Source organism: Nicotiana tabacum, chromosome 3 (genome assembly GCF_000715075.1).
Source record: "Nicotiana tabacum cultivar K326 chromosome 3, ASM71507v2, whole genome shotgun sequence".
Classification (NCBI taxonomy): domain Eukaryota; kingdom Viridiplantae; phylum Streptophyta; class Magnoliopsida; order Solanales; family Solanaceae; genus Nicotiana; species Nicotiana tabacum.
In genome coordinates this window covers 14,781,358-14,805,747 of record NC_134082.1, presented here as the reverse complement: position 1 = coordinate 14,805,747, position 24,390 = coordinate 14,781,358, and the positions used below count along the sequence as shown (strand labels likewise).

Genomic DNA, 24,390 nt, shown 5'->3' with positions numbered 1-24,390 from the left:
CCCAAGTCACCAGTTTTAATCTCTGAATCAAGGAGAATATGACTCTGTTTGTTATTCTGCGAACCAGAAATCCTGAGTAAGGAATTCTGTTAATCCGGAAGAAGGTGTTAGGCATTTCCGAATTCCGTGGTTCTAGCACGGTCGCTTAACTATTTTTATTCTTGGCTTATCTTGATTTTACATTTTTATTGCAGGATTTTGTTACCGTTTCTGTTTATTGTTTACAATTATATAAACGAATTACGCGTACGTATATTCGTATTATATACCTTTTATAATTACAGAGGATCGTGCCACGCATTACGTGTACACAATAAAATTGACAATATTATAGTTTTTTTTATTAAAAAAATCATATGTTCAAAATTTAAAATAAAATTAAGAACATCATCACCCTTGTATTTAAACAATGAACTGCACATCTCGGGTTATATGAAATTATTTTAACATCCTCGGAGAAATCCATTTTATTAAAATGTTCACTCGAAGTTGCGCGAACGCATAATTCGAATTGCTTTTAGAAATATAATCAGGTTACGCGAACGCATCCCTAATTATGCCAAATATTCTTAATGGTAGTATAGATTTTCCACAAATTATTTATTATATCTATACATTTTATGTAAAAATCATGAGAAATCTCCATTTAAAGTACCCTTAAATTCTTGAAAAGAATTCACAATTTATTAAATGTTTATTGCGAATTATATTTTTCGCGTATGAATTATATTCCTCCAAGCTATTCAAATCCAAAGAAAGGAATAAACATATGATTAACACTATTTTTAGTAAATATAACATATGTATACTCAAAAGGTGAATAGCGTATGAAACTTAAAAAAATTCAATTCTTGAAAGGAAATGATATTTTCAAAGAATTCTCGTTATTCCATTTGCAACGAATGTTATTTTTTACAATCTTAAACTTGTTACACATTATAAATCTAATCTCTTTCCACATTGCTTGTTCCTAATCTAATAGGCCTGCTTGTTCCTAATCTAATAGGCCTAATTATTTTGGTAATTCTGCTTATGATTGAACGTAAGATATATATATATAATCAAACCGATTTGATTCTCAATTTATGTGAACCATTGCTAAACACTAACTTTCGCATTGTAAAATTCCTAGGCCATTTGTTATTAAGAAAGAGAACAAATCTACCTATTGACTTAATAAAATGATATTGCATACAACATTATTCGCCATATTTTTGACATTGTGAACATAGCGGATTTTACTAATGCAACTTTCGACTATTGATCATAACCATTATTACGCCATATATGGACAAAATGCAACCAACATCATCTAGCCTTAATCCACAACCAAATAATCAAAATATGCTAACAATGCATTTTCTTGACATTTCCATACTACTCTGTACCTGACTAACAATGTCATAAGACTTAATTAATGGCCAACTTTATGCCATGTTCCCTATCTTGACAATTCAATCATAACTATACTTTAATGAAATTCTGGAATAGATAATACTATTACAACACTTATATGAATTTCAAAAGAGAATGATTAACTGATAATTATCATGTCAAGCATACTACTATATTAACCAACATGAAACAAGACTGAAATTTAAAATAATGAACTTAGACAAATGGAAAAAAACAGAATTGCAATTCAAGCTTCATTGATTTGTCATGTTGAATCTCTTCCCAACATGAATTTAAAAGATATGTACCTGGAAATGAGGGTAGAAGGAGTAAATTTCAGCAGTTGCAGCAGTAACAAAATCAGCAGAATACCAATATTCCCACAGATTTGAGCAATAATAGGACCCCGAGGAACCCAGATGCACAGTAACAGTATTTTTAAGAAATTTCAGATTTTTAACTGAACAATGGGATCAAATAAATCCGGACAGATTTAATGAAAGAATAATATTTCTGATTTTGAAACTTAGGACAAAGCAGACTGAAAAAAGCTTTCAATTTCAAAACACAGAATCAGCTTCAATATTAATTTCCGATGTAGAATTCTGTTTTACTGTTTCTGTTTTCCTTTCTTTCTATCTTCCTTTTCAGATTTCTGTTTCTGCTTGTGATTTTCCTCTCTCAATTTTTTTTTCTTTTCTTCCAAATCCCAGTCCTCTTCAGATTTCTATTTCTGATTTTCTGCTTAATTCTCTTTCTTTTTATCTCACTCTATGTGTATTCTTTTTCTTCAAAATCTGAATTTCAAAATCAGTCTTCTAATCTCTCTCGAAATCTCTGTGTGTATATGTATCTCTGTGTGTATTCCCTAATGCCTTAAAAATCAGATCCCTTCTTCTAAGGTCTGTCCCTGTATTTATACAAGTCTGCCCCCTCTCTTAAGTGCTGCCTGGACCCCTTTCTTCTTTTAAAAATCAGAAAGTCCCATTAAAATCTGCTTTCACTACTTTAAATCCCATTAAGTTAACTTTTTCCTGATTTCCAGCATTCCATTACCCTTTGTTTCCCATTATCCCATTAAATTAACAGCCACTAACATTCCACTTTCAGCACACTACTATTAACATATTACCCTCACTGTTTTATCTGTTTCATTCCCAGAAATGCCCCTGAATCCTACTGTTATTACTGTCTTTAAACTAAAATCAGAATCTGATACAAAACAGATTTAAAGTCTGTTTAAGCAGCTATAACCAATCCTATGATTAACCTCCTAATACAATTGTATTTACCCAACCTTTGTAAACTTGAATTCAACTCAACATCACAACAACATTACACTGAATTTCAACATAATAAATTAAACTGAACTTCAACATTGAATCTAAAATCAAGCAAACACGGGAGCATTGTCAATATACTGACATTGCCCTGAAACTTGATGTTCAGAAATCAACATACATACAACATTTATTTTGACAGACTTATTGATTTACAAACGAGTATTAATCAACTGACTGTCAAATACGAAACAACTGATTACAACAAAATAATCCATCCAAAACAGGTTGTTTCAATCAACATTTTCAGAAACAGGATTTATAACACAACTAATCGACGAACTTAATCGAGTCGATTACGCACATTGTAAATAATCATAACCAACAAAAACAATTCACATTTTGATCAAGTAGACGGGTAGGAGACAGAATCAAAGAATTAAATAAACAAAAATATGAAAAATTACACAGGTTATTAAAACAAACACTATACATACGTAGGAATCAAAAGAAGTAGAAAAAATACCTCTGAATCCTTAATTTCATACGGACTCAAACTCAACTTGGATTCGGACTTTTGAAATCAAACAGACCTTAGTCGAAGTATTTTCAACTGAAAATACTTCGACTAAGGTCGATTAAACCTCAATCCCTCGCTTGAATTGAAAAAATTCCAAGATTGGAAATTTTTTAGGGTTTCAGATTCGAAGATCTTAAATTTGAAAACTTCTGGGCAGATTCGAAGGGAACCAAAGATGACACAAGGGTGAGGGAAGCCTAAGGGTCATTTGGTGTTAATTTGGAAAGAATCTGAGTGAGTTCATATTTGATTCGAACCTTCAAAAGAAGATTCGAAGAGTTCTAAAGGGATTCGAATCAAACCAACACCATATCCATAGCTAGGGTAGTTAGGGGAAGCTACGGTGTGAATTTGGAGACCATCGGAGAGGGTTCATTTTTCAGACCAACCTTCGATTTAAGATTCGAAGAGTTGGGGTCTGATTCGAAGGGAACCAATGCCAGATCCGTGAAGAGGAAGTTGTGAGGAGTCTGGGGTGTTAAGGTGGTGACCGGCGGCGTTGTTGCCGCCGGGTTTCAGGCAGTGGGGAATGAGGGCGGCTAGGGTTAGGGGTTTGGTTCGGGGAAGATGATGAATAGTAAGGAAGGGGGGGTGCTTAGTTAGGGGGCCGGGGTAGGGGTTTGGACTTATATAGGGACGGGGTGGATTGATGCTGACCGTTAGATCAGGCAGAATGAATGGCCAGGATCCGTTCATTAAACCAAACGATGTCGTTTGGTTTAATGCCAGGGTCGGGCTGAGTCGGGGCAGTGGGTCGGGTAAGGATCACGGGTTAGGGTGATGAGATCTCAGCCGTTGGATGGATTTGATCCAACGGCCATTAATGAAATACGACCAAACGCTGTCGTTTTGGTTCGTTAAATTGGACCGGACCTGGGTTGTTTGGATTGGGCTGTGGGGGGTAACTTGGTTTGGGCCTGGATTTTAATCCAGGTCCGATTTTTTATTATTTTTTTTTTTCAACCTATTTTTCATTTCCTACATTTATCCCTAATTATAAAAAATCCTAATAAAAATTATAAAACAATTTTAACCTTACAAAAATATTAATTACCTTAACAATTATTTAACACATAGACAAAGCGTTAATCACATAGTGAAACATTAAAACTAGAACAAATGCATATTTTTGTGATTATTTTTTAATGCATAATTAAATCCTAGATATGCATGCAACATGTATTTTTATTTTCGTTTAATTATAACAACATTTAACACAAACAATTAATAAACGCAACACAAATTCTAAAATTGCACACTAAAAGAAATTAATTTTTTTTTTTTGATTTATTTTGGAGTTGTTTTCAGGAGGCAAAAATCATGTGCTCACACCTACATCACACCTATTGTGAACTAAAGTGTTTTGAAGGATGGAAATTTCTTATGGGCTAGAAAACATAAATGTGAGTCCTTAAACACATTGCCTTGCATGGAAATAACTGAATGTTATTGAGCCCGTTTGGCTTAGTTGATTTAAGTAGCTGATAAGCATTAGGTGCTGAAAAACATTTTTAAGTGTTGAAGCTGATTTAAAAAAAAAAAAGCAGTTACGTGTTTGGATAAAAGTGTTGAAATTAATAATAAGCAACTGAAGAACTGAGTATACGAAGAGTTGTTTAAAAAGAATTATTTTAGGGATAGAATAGTAAATATTTTGGTCAAGCCTAAAGTGCTTATGGCTTTTGGCTTATTTTTGGCTTATAAGCACTAATTAACTTATAAGCACTTTCACGTAGATAAGCCACAAAGTACTTATAAGCCAGTTTAACCAGCTTATAAGCTTAGCCAAATACCCTCATTATATGTTATTACAGTAGCAGACTTTATTGCCTATTTTGAGTTCATCCAATATTAAACAAGTTCACTTTTAACAACCAGTATGGGTTATCGACTTCCATATGGGTTATCGAACTTCAATCACTAGTGAACATAAGAAACAAGTAATACGTTTAATAACTATGCACAACCAGCAAATTCGTAATCAACAAAAGAATAAATTCCGCAAATGATATATAATAACACAAACTTAAATCAACAAAATAAATTGAGGTTTCAGGAAAGTTGTTACTCACTTGGTATCATCAAGGATCCGAATAGTCATTTTCTCGAACTGGAGGCTGGAAATTAGTTTGTTGCGCTAATACTAATTCTTTTACTTGCCTCAGCTCTCTCATCTCATTTTCCAAGTTAGACAGACGATCCTTCAAAGACTGGTTTTCATCTTCAATTGAAGGTATCTTAGCCAATAATTCAGTTTTTGAGGCAGTTCCACCTTTCAAATCTTTCGCCTTTAATCCACCCCCAAAGCCAAATACATTACTATGACTTTGAGGTCCAAAGCATTTTTCTACAATCTCTATATTAGGAAGTGATGATTCAGACTGCACCAATTCCTGGATTTGAGCCTACAAAGTATATAGAGAAATTTTTGTCAGATCCAATAATAACTAAAAGTAAAGAACATGTTCAATTAACCAAACACACATGTTTCTCGATTGTTTCAGGATCAACAAGTGTGTTATTCTCTGAGTTAAAAAGGTCCTTTTATTCACAAAATGCAGTTTCATTAACTTATGGTGCAATTATTGAAGATCCTTCTAATGCTTTTGATATTGTAGTACTACTTAAACTATAAAATTATTTCCATAAATACTTAAATTGATAGTCTTTTTCCGTTTCTTTCCACCCATCAAACTAAAACAATTAGTAAAGTAAATTAAACAAAATCAAATAAACAGAACAGATTTCTGATTCAATGGGGGAAAAAAGCACGAAGAAGAAATTTAAAGAAACAGAACAGATCAAAGAGAAAGAAATTAAACTTACTCTTGTTTAGGCGGATAATCCAATAGTATAATTTGTGTAAAGTACTTTGGATTAAGGCCTCCAAAGAAGAAATTAAACAGAGTACGTTCTGAACAGAGCTCTCAACGATGACGACGAAGTGGCGCCTCGCTCTTTGCAACCTTTTTGAGTTTTTTTACCTTCTGAATTTTGAAGGAGTTAGCGGTCGTTCCTAGGGATTTTAGCTTCGTCGTCTCCTCTTTGCAACCTTTCTGAGTTTAATTCTTTATAACCTTCTGAATTTTAGCTTCGCAATCTCTAGGGATTTTAGGTACGGTCGAATTTTACCTTCTGAATTTTGAAGGATCGATCGGTTAGCGGCCGCGTCTCTAGGGATTTTGGGCTGAAAGTACGTGTATTTGAGAGATTTTAGGGTGAAAGAAAATTTGGAGGGAAACTGTGATTAATTTCCTTTTCTTTCTTTTTTTTACTTTTAGTTTTCGTCAGTTCCCGCGTCCCTATCCCGCTAAAATCCAATATTAGAGACTAGTGTTATAAACTAAAGACTGTAAAGTAAAGACAAGTATAGAGAAAAACTGTTATATTATTCAAATTCAAACTGATGTACATAATGAATTGAAATTTCTTCTATTGGGGGTAATGTTTATCCATAACTGGGTACTGAAAGGATAAGCTTATTATACCCGGTATGGATAATCTTCTACCGGGGGTAATATTTATCTATAACCGGGTATCAAAGTGATAAGCTTCTTCAGAAAGCTTATTTCCAATAGAGTACTTAAATAGATAAACATATTTACGGTGGAGTCCCATATGGATAAGCTTCTTCATAAAGCTTATTTACAACGGAGTACTAAATGAACATCCATATTATAATATATTTATAACACTCCCCCTTGGATGTTCATTAAAAGATAATGTGTCTCATTAAAACCTTACTAGGAAAAACCACGTGGGAAAAATCCTAGTGAAGGAAAAAGAGTATACATATTTAGTAATACGCATTGCTGGCTGCCTCATTAAAAACCTTATAAGAAAAACCCTGTGGGAAAAACCTTAGTAAGGGAAAAAGAGTACATCGCGCATTTTACTCCCCCTGAAGAAAACCTTATTTCAAATATTTGAGTCTCCGCATTCAATCTTGTATACCATATTCTCAAAAATTGATGTTGGTAAAGACAATCTGTTGGATTGTCACTTGAACTAATTTGATGCACATCAATGTCACAATTTTCCTGAAGATCCAATGCTCTTCGTTCTATCTCCTTTTATAAATCCTCCCTTTAATAGTGCTATGCATGAAACATTGTCTCTGTATAATATTGTGGGTCTTTTATCACATTCCAACCCACATGTTTCTCGAATGAATTACTGATCTCAATTATATGCTGTCACACCGGTCGTGATGGCGCCTCTCGTGAAGACAAGGCCAGCCAACCAACTCATATCGCCGTTTCAAAAATAATTAAACATTAATAAACAGTTTAAATATGATTTAATGATATAATTAACGGAAGCACAACCCGACACAGCCCTAACCGGGGTGTCACAAGTCACGAGCATCTACTAGGGTATAAATACAACTGAAAGCCTGGAGTGTACAAATACAGACTAATGAAATGAGGAGAGAGAAAAGCAGTGCTGCGAACGTCGGCAGCTACCTTGCTAAACCATGATGACTCTGCCTTCGATCAGCCAAAACATACCTGAATCTGCACACAAGGTGCAGGGAGTAATGTGAGTACTCCGACTCAGTGAGTAATAAATATAAATAACGGCTGAAAGCAAGAAAAACACGTACAGGCACAAAACATTCTATACGGAAGCAGTGAAATCACTTAAAATCAGTAAATCAGTGAAGTATCAAATGAAATATCTTTTAAAACAATTAAAACATGTAATTTGGCAGTAAATAACAAGTAGAAATCTGTCCCTCGGGCTCAGTATCAAAATACAAGTAGAAATCTGCCCCTCGGGCACAGTATCAAAATAACAAGTAGAAATCTGCCCCTCGGGCACCGTATCAAAATAACAAGTAGAAATCTGCCCCTCAGACACAGTATCAGTCACTTAGTACACTATCAGCTCCTCGGGCTCACTCTCAGAACAGTATCAGCCACGCGGGCTACCTCACAATCACTCATATCAGCCCATCGGGCATAGTATCAATTACTCAGCATAATGGGTACCCGCGCTCACTGTGGGTGTGCAGACTCCGGAGGGGCCCCTTACGGCCCAAGCGCTATATCAAACCACCTCGTGGCATCATCACTTAGCATATCCTCACATCACTCAAGCCACCGCGTGGCATATAAAGTATCATAGGCCCTCGGCCTCATATCACTAGGCCTCACATCACTCAAGCCATCCGCGTGGCGTATAAAGTATCATAGGCCCTCGACCTCACATCACTCAAGCCACCGCGTGGCGTATAAAGTATCATAGGACTTCGGCCTCATATCACTCAGCATATCCTCACATATGGCCCTCGGCCTCACTCAGTCCGAAAATCATCATAAGCCCCTCGGGCATTTGTAAAACAGTAATTCTCAGCCCAAAATATCATTTAGAAATATCATTTGAGTTTCAAATCTATATAAAAGTGCCTAAGTTTGTAAAATAATAATCATCAACAAGACTGAGTTTAAATATAAGTCAAAACAGTGAGGAAATAGTGATAAAAATCTCCGAAGGATTCAAATAATTGGCACGGAGCCCAAATATGGCAAACAACCCAAATCATGATGATAACAAATAAGTTTCAGTAAAATACGCAGTAAAATCATCAATCGAGACGGACCAAGTCACAATCCCCAGTAGTAAAAGACCCCGCGCTCATCATCCAGTGCGTGTCTCACCTCAATATAGCACTACGATGTGAAAATCCGGGGTTTCAAACTCTCAGGGCATCATTTACAATCATTACTCACCTCGAACCGGCTAATTCTCTAGCTCGCGATGCCTTTGCCCCTCGAATTGACCTCTAAATGCCTCGAATCTAGCCATAACGATTCGATTCAGTTAATAAAAATTATAGGAATTAATTCCATATGAAATTCTACATTTTTCATCAAAAATCCGAAATTACACTCAAAATTCGCCCGTGGGCCCCACATCTCGTAACCCGGCAAAAGTTACAAAATATGAAATCCCATCCAACCACGAGTCCAACCATACAAATTTTACCAAAATCCGACAATAATTCGGCCTCCAAATCTAGAATTTTTGTTTTTGAAAGGTTTACAATTTTCTCCAATTTTTTCCATTTGATTCACTAATTCATGATGAAAATAACCATGGAATCATTAAATATAATCACTTTTAGATATAGAACACTTACTCCAATCCATATGGTGAAAATCGCTTCAATCCGAGCTTCATAGCTCAAAAAATGAGAAAACTCTCGGACTCCCGAATTATATATTGTCCAGGAATTTTCGGGGGTACTGTTCATACATTTTTACTGTTCATGGTACTGTTCACGGTACTGTTCGCGGTACTGTTCATGGGGTACTGTACACGGTACTGTTTCTGTAATTTTCTGCAATTTTTCCGAAGTCCAAAATCACTCTGAGACACCTCCGAAACACTCCCGAGCCCTCGGGGCTCCTAACCAAACATATACACTAACTCAACAACATCTTACGAACTTAACTGTGCGATCAAATCGCCAAAATAACGTCATATACCACGAATTAAGCTTTAAAATCCAAGAATTCTTTCAAATTTCACAAAACATCAAATTTTCCATTTTGAGTCCGAAACACGTCAAACGACGTCCGTTTTCAACCAAACTTTACAGAAAGTGATTAAACCATATATAAGATCTGTACCAGGCACCGGAACTAAAATACGGGCCCGATATCATCACTTTCTAATCAAATTTCATTTCCATTTCCCTTAAATATTTTCAGAAAATAATTTTACTCAAAAATTCATTTCTCGAGCCTGGGACCTCGGAATTCGATGATTCTTGTTCTTATGAGTCACAAATAATGATACGAACATAGCCCTTAGTCGAAACTCAATTCGGAGCTCATTTGCTCAGATCAATACCCATTTCACTTGTTAAACAATTAACTCATGTTTTGTGTCAAAAACCCAATCGTGACTTGATGAAATTAGACCAAACTTTCCAGATCAGTCCTATAATTCATTATCAAAATTTCAGAAGTCTCGAAATCAAATTTCGACCTCTAGAACTAAAAATGGATCTTTGGATCATTACATGCTTATGCTCAAAACGACAAAATCTTCCAAAAAACTCTTCCAAAACTTTTCCGAGCCTCATGAGACCCCGACCAAAAATGCCAACATAATTCATAACATCATTCAAATCTGATCCAATCATCAAAACACCTCAAACAACATCAAATTACACAAAATTCATCGAATTCAAGCCTATGTTTCCAAAAACTTCTGAAATACTATTTCGATCAAAAACCGGACCAAACGTTGTCCGAATAACCTAAAATTTTGCACACACATCACAAATGACATAATGAAGCTATAGTAACTCTCGGAATTCCATTCTGACTATTATATCAAAATCTCGCCTATCAACCGGAATTCGCTGAAATACTAACTTCGCCAATTCAAGCCTAATTCTACACCGGACCTCCAAAACCAATTCCGATCATACTCCTAAATCACAAATCACCTAACGGAGCTAATCAAATCATAAAAATTCCAATCCGAGATCAAATACACATAAGTCAAATTTTGGTCAAACCTTTCAAATTTCAAGCTTCAACTGAGAACTGTTCTTCCAAATTCATTCTGATTAACCTGAAACCCAACACCAATGATTTACATAAGAATACACCACACGGGTCAAGTAATTCCCAAGAACTGGCGAGCGAAGTGCAAAAGCTCAAAACGACCGGTCGGGTCGTTACATCCTCCCCCACTTAAACACACGTTTGTCCTCGAACGTACTCAGAGTTGTTCTAAAAGCCAACCAATAGCTGAATAACTTTACCATGCATAGCCCGGGGGTGATCCCACGTCACCCTATCTCATATAGGTGTGATGACACATAGAAGCTGAAATTACACAACCCAATCTAGCCCATGAATCATAGAACCACATTTTCACTTCTACAACCATCAATACGATCAAAACCCCACACTCATACACTAAATAGGCCCGAACCAGCTGTAATAGCCCATGCCTGCAACATCAGGTGAAATTATATGATATACCACATAACTCAAACACTCTTAGCGATAACTTCTATTCACAACAGTTGCATATAACAACCAAATACCGACAGAAAACCTCTTATCAACTAAAGTCTCATTCCAACACTTCCATATACTGCCAATGATAAATGAAACATGCAATAAACCATAACCATTTCTCAGATCAACCATTCATAAGGCCACTTCTCCTTTGGCAAGGACCGTAGCAAATTTCTGAGCCGAACCTAGATATTTATCCTCCCGACATGCTGAAATCGAATCTGTTTGTATTCATTAAAGATCCCAACGATCTCCTCTAATCCAACACACTACTCTGGTGACATGACACATCCGTACAGGCCTAAAACACCACTTGCATAGTACGCGTACCAATAAGCAACGGTCCGAACATACTCAAATTATGAAAATGACTCAATTGAAATAGTTGTACCTCAAGCTCACCAGTACCGCCACAACACAAGGCTGAGAACCCGTTTTGCATTGTAGGAACATAACACACAAATCTAACCCGCAAGGTCATACCTCCACACAACTTCGCTGTGATGCGCGATCCTATCCAACACTGTTCTGCATGAAACACCTCAAGTCATTATGCTCGAAATCGACAACCACGCATAATTTGATGTCTGGAACCAAAGCAATCATTACACCCACGGTGAAATAAATAACATACACCATGCACACCTGATAGGACATAACCAATATGCCGTTCACCGAGCAACACCAAATTACTCTTCCCGCTCGACTTCCACTATGAAACACTAATAGAACTGCACCATATGTGCCTATAACCAACAAATCATAATGCCTCGCAACACAGAAAGGTAACTTATAGGTCTCCCCAGATTACTAATAAGCTCAATAACAGACGAATCAACACACACCTCACCATTGGCAACTCGAAGTCAACCAAGTTGTCGTGATATAGAACACACATCCATATAGGTCTACCAATGGACCATACATCAAGTCTAGTCACACACAACAGATAAATAATCCTCCGAAGGTTCACAATAATTGAATCACAGCACATACTACCCTTTGACCAACCTTAGCTATTTTCTCACAGTCCACAACTGCAATACCTATGATGTATTATTAACTCAACCACATTTCCCTCTTTCTGAAGTGCATACCATTATCAAGACACGCCATTTAGTAATATCATTTACCTAGTCATCTGAAACTGCCTGTGTTGTCTAAGAATTTATGACCTTCCTTTCAAAACTGAATTGCGACCTTACATATGCCAATCCCCGGCCTACACAACATACCACATACAACATGTCATCCTATGATAAATATGAGAACTTTAAAATCCCTTTCCGAGCCACAATCAACTACATATTTACTAGTCACAAACCTTCCATTGGTCCCATTTATAAGGAAAATCATTATACATCCCATGTCCATAGAGAATATACATTCCCAAACTGCGGTAAAACCATCAAGAACTCTCCGAGTTCCCTTTGCACAAATTAGACATGTTAGGACTGAGTCCTTCTAACTCGATCAAGCTAAGCAAGTCATCAAAACCTAAGAGAATCGCCGCAAAATACCTGAAAGAACTTATTACCTCAAACACACGCACAGAATTAATCATACCCTTACCATACCAATTCGGTCTACTATTAAACTATTCCATCTATCTAAATTTCCTTCTGATTCATTTTCAATTGATATTCTCTCTTGTTGTAGCACCACAATTCCTCAACCCAGGCTCACCCCACGAGACCCAAGCACAAGACCACATTGTCTAAGACCCATAAGCCACTGAATACTCTCTCAAATATTCCCAGAAACAACACATTCCAGAATACTTTACTCTGAAAAACTTCCTGCGAATCTAAATCCGTTACCTTTACTTTCCTGATACTGATATATAGAATCCCATAATTAACATAAAAATACCACAAGTATTGACCTCTTCCAATGAAAACACAGTCTCTAACCACATACACAACCTTAAGATACCTGATTGTTCCTTGTAGAATCTTGAACACATTAGAACCATTCTCGAAAGTCATTCACTCTTATTCAAACTGCAACTTACCTGACCTAACGAACAGAACCACTCGTGCCTCATTGGCACTCCGATACCGCAAAATAAAATCCTCATCCCAATACAACCAAGCAACTTCCTGCTATATGCGCCGAGCATTCTTTACCAACAACACTCTAGACATTCCGTGATTTTTTTTACACTATGAAGCATAATATAACCTTTGTCAAAATTTTCCTTTACTCAAGCCAGCCTCGGTCTCAATTTCCGCAAGCTATAACTGATTCACCAGCACGCCTCAAACTAGAACTAACATAGCACCCAACCGTGCAATCGCCTAACCAATAGCAGACTCCCCCACTTGGCTCGAAGCCATAGATAAACACACACTCAATAACTTATAACGACTATACTCTATTGATGCCATGATACCATAGTGAGATTAAACTCAAATCTTTTATAAGCTTGTGAAAACATAGATCATCTAGAATTTTAACTCTTCTGTAAATCTCGCATTCCACTATCACAACAGTTACACCCACTCTCTAAGCAACCCAATTTAAATTGCAACATATATCCTTCACTCACAAATGAGATCTTCTAACAGACAACATAAAGATCACACAACTCTAGAACACTTTGCAGGAGATAACCCACCTGCTTCCCCTTAACTAACATTTATGTATACCTTCCACCATCATAAACTATACGCAGTCACTTAGTCTTTCTGAGTCTGAACTCATACCGCAACATGAATTTATTATTTTTTTTAATTCACTCACAACTGGGAAACATGAAAAGATTCTCCACACGCCTATAACTCGGGGCTATACCTCGAATCAAGATGGAATTCAAGCACCTAATAGTTCTTCTATCCACTAGCAGACCCTTCTTGTCGTTTCTAAATCATATGAATACATCTCGCAGTACAAGCATACTCATCACATAGTTACTCAACTGTCACTTCCACTAATAGGGACAATACCGAACATATAAGTTCAAAACATTTGCTCATACAATCAGCACCTTGGTGCTCAAGCCATAGGAAAAGATCCGGCCTCAAGTCCTTCAGACTGGCCCAACATCGACTTATAGAGATCACACCTCGCCCCTCGATCGGGAAATCACAAAACATCAAGGCACATCTGATACTGAGCGCTCATGCGCGTATACGAACGCGTGGAAGGATTTCAAAGAGTTACATTTCAAGCTGAATCAAAGGACGCACGATAAGAATTCAAGAATGTGAAGTTTTCCTAAAGGTTCTGCAGCCTCTCGAGGATAAATACAGACGTCTCCGTACCGATCCGCGAGACTCTACTAAACCTGCTCATGACTCGTGAGACCTATGTAACCTAGGCTCTGATACCAAATTGTCACGACCCAAACCCCGCTCCGATCGTGATGACGCCTCTTGTGAAGACAAGGCCAGCCAACAAACCCATATTGCCTTTTCAAAAATAGTTAAATATTAATAAACAGTTTAAATATGATTTAATGATATAATTAACGGAAGCACAACCCGACATAACCCTAACCGGGGTGTCACAAGTCACGAGCATATACTAGGGTATAAATACAACTGAAAGCCTGGAGTGTACAAATACAGACTAATGAAATGAGGAGAGAGAAAAACAGTGCTGCGAACGCCGACATCTACCTTGCTAAACCCTGATGACTCTGCCTCCGATCAGCCAAAACATACCTGAATCTGCACACAAGGTGCAGGGAGTAATGTGAGTACTCCGGCTCAGTGAGTAATAAATATAAATAACGGCTGAAAGCAAGAAAAACACGTACAGGCACAAAGCATTCAATACGGAAGCAGTGAAATCACTTAAAACCAGTAAATTAGTGAAGTATCAAATGAAATCTCTTTTAAAACAATTAAAACATGTAATTTGGCAGTAAATAACAAGAAGAAATCTGCCCCTCGAGCTCAGTATAAAAATACAAGTAGAAATCTGCCCCTCGGGCACAACATCAAAATAACAAGTAGAAATCTGCCCCTCGGGCACCGTATCAAAATAACAAGTAGAAATCTGCCCCTCGGGCACAGTATCAGTCACTTAGTACAGTATCAGCCCCTCGGGCTCACTCTCAGAACAGTTTCAGCCCCCGCGGGCTACCTCACAATCACTCATATCAGCCCCTCGGGCATAGTATCAATCACTCAACATAATGGGTACCCGCGCTCACTGTGAATGTGCAGACTCTGGAGGGGCCCCTCACGGCCCAAGCGCTATATCAAGCCACCCCGTGGCTTCATCACTCAGCATATCCTCACATCACTCAAGCCACCGCGTGGCAATAAAGTATCATAGGCCCTCAACCTTATATCACTCGGCCTTACATCACTCAAGCCACCGCGTGGCGTATAAAGTATCATAGGCCCTCGGCCTCATATCACTCGGCCTCACATCACTCAAGCCACCGGGTGGCGTACAAAGTATCGTAGGCCCTCAGCCTCATATCACTCGGCCTCACATCACTCAAGCCACCGCGTGGCGTATAAAGTATCATAGGCCCTCGGCCTCATATCACTCAGCATATCCTCACATATGGCCCTAGGCCTCACTTAGTCCGAAAATCATCATAAGCCCCTCGGGCATTTGTAAAACAGTAGTTCTCAGCCCAAAATATCATTTAGAAATATCATTTGAGTTTCAAATCTGTATAAAAGTGGATGAGTTTGTAAAATAATAATCATCAACAGGATTTAGTTTAAATATAAGTCAAAATAATGAGGAAATAGTGATAAAAATCCCCGAAGGGTTCAAATAATATGCACGAATCCCAAATATGGCAAACAATCCAAATCATGATGATAACAAATAAGTTTCAGTAAAATACGCAGTAAAATCATCAATCGGAACGGACCAAGTCACAATCCCCAGTAGTAAAAGTCCCCGCGCTCATCATCCAGCGCATGTCTCACCTCAATATAGCATTACGATGTGCAAATCCGGGGTTTCAAACCCTTAGGGCATCATTTACAATCATTACTCACCTCGAACCGACTAATTCTCTAGCTCACGATGCCTTTGCCCCTCGAATTGACCTCTGAATGCCTCGAATCTAGCCATAACGATTCGATTCAATTAAATAAAAATTATAGGAATTAATTCCATATGAAATACTACATTTTTCATCAAAAATCCGAATTTACACTCAAAATTCGTCCGTGGGGCCCACATCTCGAAACCCGGCAAAAGTTACAAAATATGAAATCCCATCCAACCACGAGTCCAACCATTTAAATTTTACCAAAATCTGATAACAATTCGACCTCCAAATCTAGAATTTTTGTTTTTGAAAGGTTTAGAATTTTCTCCAATTTCTTCCATTTGATTCACTAATTCATGATGAAAATAACCATGGAATCATTAAATATAATCATTTTTAGATCTAGAACACTTACCCCAATCCATATGGTGAAAATCGCTTCAAAAATCGCTTCAATCTGAGCTCCATAGCTCAAAAAATGAGAAAACTCTCGGACTCCCGAATTATACATTGTCCAGGAATTTTCGGGGTACTGTTTATACGTTTTTACTGTTCACAGTACACCTCCGAGACACTCCCGAGCCCTCGGGGCTCCTAACCAAACATACACACTAACTCAACAATATCCTACGAACTTAACTGTGCGATCAAATCGCCAAAATAACGTCATATACCACGAATTAAGCTTTAAAATCCAAGAATTCTTTCAAATTTCATAAAACATCAAATTTTCCATTTTGAGTCCGAAACACGTCAAACGACGTCCGTTTTCAACCAAACTTTACAGAAAATGATTAAACCATATGTAAGACATGTACCAAGCACCGGAACTAAAATGCGGGCCCGATATCATCACTTTCTAATCAAATTTCATTTCCATTTTCCTTAAATATTTTCAGAAAACAATTTTACTCAAAAATTCATTTCTCGGGCCTGTGACCTCGGAATTTGATGATTCTTGTTCTTATGAGTCACACATAATGATACGAACATAGCCCTTTAGTTAAAACTCAATTCGGAGCTCATTTGCTCAGTTCAATACCCATTTCACTCGTTAAACAATTAACTCATGTTTCGTGTCAAAAACCAAATCGCGACTTGATGAAATTAGACCAAACTTTCCAGATCAGTCCTATAATTCATTATCAAAATTTCAGAAGTCTCGAAATCAAATTTCGATCTCTAGAACTAAAAATGGACCTTTGGATCATTACATGCTTATGCTCAAAACGACAAAATCTTCCAAAAAACTCTTCCAAAACTTATCCGAGCCTCATGGGACATCGACCAAAAATGCCAAAATAATTCATAACATCATTCAAACCTGATCCAATCATCAAAATACCTCAAACAATATCAAATTACCCAAAATTCATCGAATTCAAGCCTAAGTTTCCAAAAACTTCCGAAATACTCTTTCGATCAAAAACCCGACCAGTGATTTCAAGCTTCAACTGAGAACTGTTCTTCCAAATTCATTCTGATTAACCTGAAACCCAACACCAATGATTTACATAAGTCATAATACACCACACAGGACAAGTAATGCCCAAGAACTGGCGAGCGAAGTGTAAAAGCTCAAAACGACCGGTCGGGTCGTTACATATGCACTCCCTACTTGCCGGTTTGAAATCGAGCTTTATGGGTATCGGATAAATAACCTGCATCTGCATTACCAATACGATCTGCACCACTTTTGTTAGCATTAGCAAGATAAATAAGTGAACCATCTACACCGAGATAGAGTATTTCAGGACCAAGGAGCTCCTCATCCTCTTTTAGAGGTTGGAACGGATCCTTATTCACTTCAAGTGATTGAATATTCATTGGTGTACTTAATGGGTACACTTTTTCCATGTAAAAGTATTTTTAAGACCCTCTTGGAGCTCTTCCAGAGTTCTAATAAGATTTATGTCACCAATATAAACGGCAAGTGTAACAAATTTTGATGACATTTTCTTTATAAAAATACATGGACAAATAACATAATTTATCTAACTTTCTTTTAGCAAATATTTACTGAGGCGATTATACCACACGTGCACAAATTGCTTTAAACCGTACAAAGATCTTTATAATTTGATCGAGTACATTTCTCAAGACTTTGAATTATATGCTTCGGGCATTTTCAATCCTTCAAGGATCTTCATATAGATTTAGCCAAATAAGTCATATAGGTTAAGACTTGTATCTAAATGGTATGACATCTTTAAGTGTCTGGACTGCTAGTCCAATCCTCACAATCTTTTACAATATTGTGCACTATATTATATTAAATATATCATCGACGATCATTTTGTGCCAGTTCCGAAGTGACATAACTTGTGGAGATCTCATCACTTTCTTTATTTTCAGGTACCTGAACTTTTTTGGGAGTTTCATGAAATGTTATGTCGTGGGCTCTTCTAAAGCTTATTTCTTCATCATTATGATCATTTTGATCATTAGCTCATACTATTTTTCAAGGATTGTTACCTTTGGAACGGATTGGTCTACCACGCTTCATGCGTACAGTAAACTTTATCCTTCAGGGATTTTAATTTTAATAGGAGCATTTGCAGCTGAAATATGATATTTAATTTTAGATCATCAAATGCTTCTGGCATTCGACTTGAATTATCTTCTAAGTGAGGATCATGATAATTCGATTCATATAACATATTTTTCAACTGTTTATTCCATCCCCCAAATGTTAGAAAAACTAACATATATCCCCAATCATCTTTGGGAAACATATCTTTGTGTATTATGGTAGAGAAATTAATCATATACCACACAACAAAAGATAGTAAAAATATTTGGTTTCTGATCCTAAACCAATTGTGAAGGGAGGACTTATCATATATTGTTGATCTGATGCATACAAGTGCTGCTATATGCAATTTAGAAAATATTAGACCAACACATGAAGCTTTGTTCTCATAAGCAATGGTTTAGCCATTACTATGAGGTATTCAATGCTAAACCAGCTTGGATATAGACCAGCATTATCAAGATGCACTGTCTTGATTTCATAATCTGAAAATTATGCTCTTAATCGAGAAAAGCAATTTCAAATGCCAAACTGCAGGTTGACAATAATTACACATGTAACCATCTCATATATGCACCTATAAGTGGTTCACATGATAGGTGAACGGGCCCATATTTACCTTTTATATATTTCAGAATCAGGGGTCTTAGTCCCAACTTTAGCTGGTATAATCAATTCATTATGAGAACAAGCAACACATGAGTATTCCTAAAGAATCTTCTAGTTCTTTAGTATATGCTTATCTGAATTCTCAAATAGCTCATTTAAAAATGGCAAATGAAAACTTACAAGTTTATCATGTCATGTGATATCTCTTAGTAAACTTCTGGTTTACTATGGCATAAACTTTTGCTTTGGTAAACTTCTGGTTTACTGTGATACATGATATAGTACAAATTAAAGAATAAGGCGGGTAACTTCTTACATACATATTATTTTACCCCCTATGATTGTGGAAACATGAAGATTATCAATCTTCCAATTCATTTGTAGTCTCAATATGATAGCCATTTGTATTAGTAAACTTCAGGTTTACTACAACATATGTTTTGACCATAATCATATAATATGAATGACATATTTGTATATAAGCTCTTCGAGAGCCTTCATTTATTATCCACAATCTAATATTTATCTGGTACTACTGGTGTCATGTATTCTTTAGGCAAACATTTAGCTCTTCAGGAATTGTTGATACATTTTGTACTATCAAATATTGCTCAGACACTGCTGGTGTCATGAGAGAAAATCACAATCAAATAAACAATGTAAAACAATTGTTTAAGCACACGAAAACTCCTCTTCATAATATTTTTCCACTTCAGGAGGCAATTTCAATTGTGTTACTTCTTCAGGAGTAAATTTAAAATACGAAATATCGAGTATATATTCTCTCAATTATATTAACTCTTCTGGAGGTGAATTGTAATGTATTCACATCAAGAGCGCATTCATATTTACCCGACATATTAGTATTGTCACATTCACTTCAGGGAATGGATTAATATTATCAAAAGTTCTCATTCTTCAGGAAATCGAACATAATTATCTGAATGCGCATTAATCACATCAAATTGTGATGCCTCAACTTCTTTTAAAATATTTACTACTTCAGGAGCAAATCGAGGCGTGCATTTAGTATAGAGAATATTTATGTAGCTTATATTCAATTGTAACCATAGAAAGCCTAAATTATCATTTTTGGTGATCATAGGTATATACCACTTCTGGTAGTTAACAAAATATAATTACAATGAGATATACGAAATATAACCACTTCTTGTGGTTATATATTTCTTGCAAACTCTGCTAGAGTTTAAGTTGATCTAATAATGTTATCCATATTCTTCAAAATGACATAAACAAGATATATTATAGTAAACATCATTATCAAATCATAATTTTTCTTTATGTACAACAGTTATATAACCATACTATCTATTACAAATAACAAAAATTAAAATATTTACATTTCTACAGATTCACCACCGATTACATGACTTGTTTCTCCTTCTGGGAGTGCAAGGTAATCAGTTACATCCAAATGCATGAAGTCTAAATTATCTTCAAAAATAAAATTTGCTTCATCATTTTTCTCCGTCTTCTTTATGGAGGCTTGATAAAGCTCAACCAGGTGCTTTGGCGTACGACAGGTACGTGACCAGTGCCCCTTTTCTCCACATCTATAGCATGTATTTGGTGCTTGCACCGCTTCACGCTTTTGTTCCTTCCTTTTCCACTGCTGGTGGTGAGGAGTGTTCTTTGGTGCATTATTATTACCATGATTAGAGTTTCTTTCCCGACCACGACCATGACCACGATTGGGGCCACGACCTTTTCCACGTTTAGCCTGGTGGAAGTTCGTCTCATTCACTTCAGGGAATGGACAAGAACCAGTAGGTCGGCTTTCATGATTTTTCATTAATAGCCCATTATGTTGCTCGGCTATAAGAAGATGTGAGATAAGTTCAGAATACTTTTTAAATTCCATCTCTCGATATTGCTGCTGTAGGAGCATATTCAAGGTATGAAAAGTGGTGAAAGTTTTCTCCAACATATCATGATCAGTAATATTATCACCACATAACTTCAATTGGGAAATAATTCTGAACATAGCAGAATTATACTCACTAATAGATTTAAAATCTTATAGCCTTAGATGAGTCCAATCATATCGTGCCTGTGGAAGAACGACCATCTTCAGGTGGTCATATCTATCTTTCAAATTATTCCACAGTATGAATGGATCTTTAACAGTAAGATATTCCATTTTCAGGCCCTCACCAAGGTGATGACGTAGGAATATCATTGCTTTGGCACGGTCTTGGTTTGATGCCTGATTTTTGTCTTTGATGGTATCTGCCAGACCCATCGCATCAAGATGAATTTCAACATCAAGCACCCAAGACATTTAGCTTTTTCCCGATATATCCAGGGCTACAAATTCAAGTTTAGAAAGATTTGACATTATTTAGGAAAAGAAATTTCTTACCTCAGATGCTCTCAAAATATTTGCTCGAGATGGTAGAGTCTCGTGCTGATAACGTGTTATAAAATAAAGACTGTAAAGTAAAGACAAGTATAGAGAGAAACTGTTATATTATTCGAATTCAAACTGATGTACATAATGAACTGAAATCTCTTCTATTGGGGGTAATGTTTATCCATAACTGGGTACTGAAAAGATAAGCTTATTATACCCAGTATGGATAATCTTCTACCGGGGATAATATTTATCCATAACTGGGTACTGAAAGGATAAGCTTATTATACCTGGTATGGATAATCTTCTACCGGGGATAGTATTTATCCATAACTGGGTACTAAAAGGATAAGCTTATTATACCCGGTATGGATAATCTTCTACCGGGGGTAATGTTTATCCATAACCGAGTACTGAAAGGATAAGCTTATTATACCTGGTATGGATAATCTTCTACCGGGGGTAATGTTTATCCATAACCGGGTATCGAAGTGATAAGCTTCTTCAGGAAGCTTATTTCCAATAAAGTACTTAAATAGATAAACATATTTACGGTGGAGTCCCATATGGATAAGCTTCTTCAGGAAGCTTATTTACAACGGAGTACTAAATGAACATCTATAATATAATATATTTATAACACTCCCCCTTGGATGTTCATTAAAAGATAATGTGCCTCATTAAAACCTTACTAGGAAAAACCACGTGGAAAAAAATCCTAGTGAAGGAAAAAGAGTACATATATTTAGTAATAGTCGCTCAATGCTGGTCCTAATAAGGCTTTTTCTTGTAGTGTCGGCATGACAGATTATGTGGGGTTGACAAATGCACCCTGAGGGAGGCAAGGCGCATTTCACATGGACATATAGGTTGGCATGACAATGGTAAACAAAGCTTTACCAAGGCTGGGCGAAGGCATGGTATGGCAAGCTAAAACAAAGCTAAGGCATGACAAGACCTGGGCAAGGTAAGACAAGACAAGGCATGTCATGTCATGACCGAGGGCAGTGGTATGTGCACAAAATGCGTGTGGCTGGCAAGGTATGTAGGTAGCTTGTCACAACGGATGGATGCCAAGGCTGTCCCCAAGATAAGGCGCAATGCAAGTCACAACTGAGTAGCAAAGGCAAGTGTGCAGCGCACATAACAAAGGTTGGGGCGGTTATTTTGCTGAAAAACTGACAATTAACTATGATTGGTGTGAGCACATGATTTTTTCCCTATATGAATTACTCCCATAAATTCAAAATAAGCAATTTTTTTTCCATTGTTTGCAATTTTGTGGATTTTTATGGTATTTTCTGTTAATTGTTTGCATATTTTCTGGGCATGTTTATTTTATTTAATTAATGAAAAATACAAAAATAAGTTGCATTTGCATTGAGGATTTAACTTTGCATTTTAATAATTAATTAGTAATTAAGTTGCTCTACAAAAATGGAAAGTCACAAAAAATAGTTAATTTTGCTTTTTAGTTTTAATTTTGATTTTTGGTAATTCTCTCTTAATTTGGTATTTAATTTAGTTGTGATAATTATAATTTAGAGTTCAATTAATTTAATGTGGTAGTACAATTTGTTTTAGGAATTAATTTTGTTTTATTTTTAGTTTTAATGTAAAAGAAAAAAAAAGAGAAAGAAGAAATGAAAAAGAAAGAATACAAAAGAAGGATTTTTTTGGGCCAAGCCTTTTGATTTTCCACCCCAGCCCAATCAAAATTACCCCTAATACCCGCCCAAGTCCGCGTCTAACCCGACCCAATTCCCAGTCCGTTTCTTTAAAACCAAACTGTCCCGTTTTAGTGATCCTTGTTCTGAGCCATTCGATCTCGATCAGATCAACGGTAGAGAACTGATCCTCTTGGAAATATAAAAGTGTTCGAAATCTCTCACCCCCATCTCACTTGTCTCTCTCAGAACCCCACCCCTTTAGAGACGATGAACCTTAGCCGCCGCCCTAAATATTCCAAGCCTCCACTGGCGGCGACATGACCCAATCAACACCAAATCGATACCAGACAACCCCCACACTTCCCTCATCTCATATCCCACTTCAGTTTCTTTCGAAACACCCTAGGACTCCCTAAGTTTCAGATCTAAAATAGGTCGGAAGTGTCAAGCCTCTGTTCTTCCAATATTTCATTGAATTTTCGGCATGCTTTGAGTCAAAATTAATATTAGTTAATGGCTTTTATCAAAAGTCGTTGATTAATGGGAGTTTTGACTCATTCCGGATTTGTCAAAGTTTGGTTGATTTGCCTTGACTAGGCAGAGCACATTCGAGTTTAAGACGCGTCGGAATTGGTATGCTCTTCTTCTTGTCTGCGTTTTAAGTGATTTTCAAAGTTTAATCCAGTTCATTAGGTTAATTTAAGTTAATTAATGAAAAGGGAAATTTCTGTTTTCAATTTGTGATTGGTTCTAATTTTTGATTTTGGGTTTGTTCGGCATGGTTCAGACCGTGCATTCATGGGCTGGGCATCTCAAGCCCAAAAGGCATTCATTAGAGAGTAAGATGAGAGATCTGGCAGGGCAGTTTTTTAATTGATTTCTTGGTGCCATGTTTGATTTGATTGCATCCTAGGTTGAATTAGGCCTGTTTA

The 24,390-nt window shown here is 36.6% G+C and overlaps 1 long non-coding RNA gene across 1 annotated transcript; it reads right to left on the bottom strand.

Moving 5' to 3' along the window:
• Window positions 1-1,299: 1,299 nt before the first annotated feature.
• On the bottom strand, window positions 1,300-6,429 carry LOC142179395 (uncharacterized). Its single transcript, XR_012707402.1, has 3 exons — window positions 6,082-6,429; window positions 5,328-5,660; window positions 1,300-1,703 (listed from the first exon to the last, which is right to left on the bottom strand). It is a non-coding gene; the product is annotated as an uncharacterized LOC142179395 (long non-coding RNA).
• Window positions 6,430-24,390: the final 17,961 nt, after the last annotated feature.